Raw genomic sequence first — 2,790 nt, forward strand, 5'->3', positions numbered from 1 at the left:
TCAACCATCCCTATTTCATGATCACTACATAGTTAACAAAAGCATATTCGGTCATTTCATAAAAATATTTAATTTACAGTACATTTATATAATACCATGACCGGACCTAATTTAATTAATTAGTATATCCGAATATGCAACATAACCAATCCATATATTTAATCATTTTAATATATCACATATCCAATTACACAAGCACATTATAGCCGAATTTTGTAGCTACCCATAAGGTGAATATATATATATACCAACTATTACCTATCAATAACTTAGCAAATGACTTAATATTTTCAAGACGCATGTTAAGACTTATTTTTACCATAAATCGTGATTTAATTTATCACCCATTATCAAAATATATTAAATCAATTTACACATGAACTTACCATGACTGAAATCATACGCATAAACATAAACATATCAACTATGTTTCATATAGAATAAGCTAAGGCCAAGTTATTAAAAGAAAATTCAATAAGCACATAATCAAGAACTCATACCACCATAGCCGAATATACATAATTAACAATATCGTTTCAAGCTAATTTATCAAAAGCATAAAGACCAAACTTAACTCTTTGCCTACATACCTTAACCGAACCTATATAATACCTAAACCAAACACACCATACATATATGACATACTTACTAATACCAATCCACACACACATTCAACTTAATATTGTTCTTTATAAATACATTCGGTATTTAGTTTATCTCATAGCCGAATCAATCCAACATTATATGCATCAATACCAAACTCAAACAAAAGGAGATAAGTCATTTTCGCATGGCTATTAATTTCATATACAAATTGACCCAAAATCAACATTTCGACTATGCTATTCATGCCATATATTCAAAAACAACTTAATAAAGTACCGAAAGTAACTGTCGATAGTGTGATAAGGCTTTCTGACGATCCCCGAGCTCATAACGAATTCCAAAATCTATAAAACGAAAAATAAACATACACACAGTAAGCTTTTGCAGCTTAGTAAGTCGTAAGCAGACATTATTCATTCTAACATTAATATCAAACCAATTTACCAAGCTAACCAAATCAAATATAAGTAAACATTTAACTTTATGAAGCTTAATGCACAAATGCTCAAATACTTGTATACTTAACAATTTATAATTTAAGACTATAATAATAGGCCAAATCTTCTTATATCACAAATGCTACTATAAGCCAAATTACTTATCATCACGAATATGCTCACACATTATTCATATATTAATTAACTTTGAATCATCAATTCAATATACAACTTACCTTAATTTCATAGCATGATACAAATACATACCTGAACCTTATTATTTCGATTTCACATTCGGTCTTCACTTAACATTGCTTGTTGAACCGTTCGGAATTAAAAAGGATACACGGATAATCAGAAAGCTCGTACAATGCCATCGTCCCAGACGTGGTCTTATATGTAATCACATATTGATGCCACTATCCCAGACAGGGTCTTACACGTAATCAGATATCGATGCCGACGTCCCAAACGTGGTCTTACACGAAATCAGATATCAGAGTCCTATGTCATGACATAAGTATCCTATCTATTCCTAGGGTTCGTACGGGGCTTTTAGACATTAATTATCGATCGAATCAAACTCGAAACAAAATCCCTATTTCAAATATCACATTCGGCCAAAGCATATAACAAATAAAATAATTTAATTTATCACTTATTATATATATTCTTGAATTTAACAACATTTAAATGCTTATCGACTTACCTCGGATATCGACGGACACAGTCGACTACTCGACTACTTTCAACTTCCCCCAATCTAATTCCGTTTTCTTCTGTTCTTGATCTAAATAAGTTCAAATTTAACTAATTTAACCACATATTCATTCAATTAAATCCAAAAGCACATAAATGGGTAAATTACACTTTTGGCCCTAACATTTCACATTTTTCACAAATTAGTCCCTATTTCACAAAAATACAAAATAAACAAACTTTCATTGCACAATAGCTTAACCGAATATACACTAAGCTCATATAAGTCCTTGCATGTTATTTATTTCACATTTTAGTCCCTCAACTTACACTTTTCTTAATTTAGTCCTTAATACACATTTTTATCAAAAATTACTAATTAAAACATGAAAAATCTAACAACATATATTTATTTTCCATCATCTAATAAAAAAAAAAACAACAAGCTCCCTTCAATGGCATATCACAAAATACACAATCAATTCACAAATTCAAGCATGGGCTAGCTAAAACACAAAGCAACGATCTCAAAAACATAAAATTATCAAAACCGAAGCTAGTTACATACCTTAATCAAACTCAAAATGGCGAACCCTTAGCTTGTTCTTTTCTTTTCTTTTATTTTACATTCGGTTGGTAGAAACAAAAAAATGATAATGGCTTTTTAACTTATGTTTGTTTTATTATAATAACTTTATAATATATTATTTATTATTATAACCTTTATAATTATTATAAAAACTATATAATATATACATAGTGCCGTCCATTCATTAATTCAATGGCAAAATTGCAACATGAAACCTTCATATTAAAAGAACAACCATTATTTGGCCCTTCTAAAAATAACCACTAAATTTTTATTTTACGCGATTAAGTCCTATTCTCAAATTAAGCACTCAAACAATAAAATTAATTCACGAAACTTTCACACATATAAATTCACACATAATAAACACAGAAAAAAATATTAAAATATTTTTCAGACTCGGATGTGTGGTCCCGAAACCACTGTTCCGATTTGGGTCAAAATCGGGCTGTTACACGA

General features: G+C 29.6%; 1 non-coding gene across 1 annotated transcript; it reads right to left on the minus strand.

The window, feature by feature from the left end:
• Positions 1 to 651: 651 nt before the first annotated feature.
• LOC105785273 (uncharacterized) lies at positions 652 to 2,148 on the minus strand. The gene is made up of 2 exons (XR_008188523.1): positions 1,753 to 2,148; positions 652 to 950 (listed from the first exon to the last, which is right to left on the minus strand). It is a non-coding gene; the product is annotated as an uncharacterized LOC105785273 (transcript).
• Between the last annotated feature and the right edge of the window lie 642 nt (positions 2,149 to 2,790).

The sequence above is a fragment of the Gossypium raimondii genome, chromosome 9, assembly GCF_025698545.1.
Source record: "Gossypium raimondii isolate GPD5lz chromosome 9, ASM2569854v1, whole genome shotgun sequence".
Classification (NCBI taxonomy): Eukaryota; Viridiplantae; Streptophyta; class Magnoliopsida; order Malvales; family Malvaceae; genus Gossypium; species Gossypium raimondii.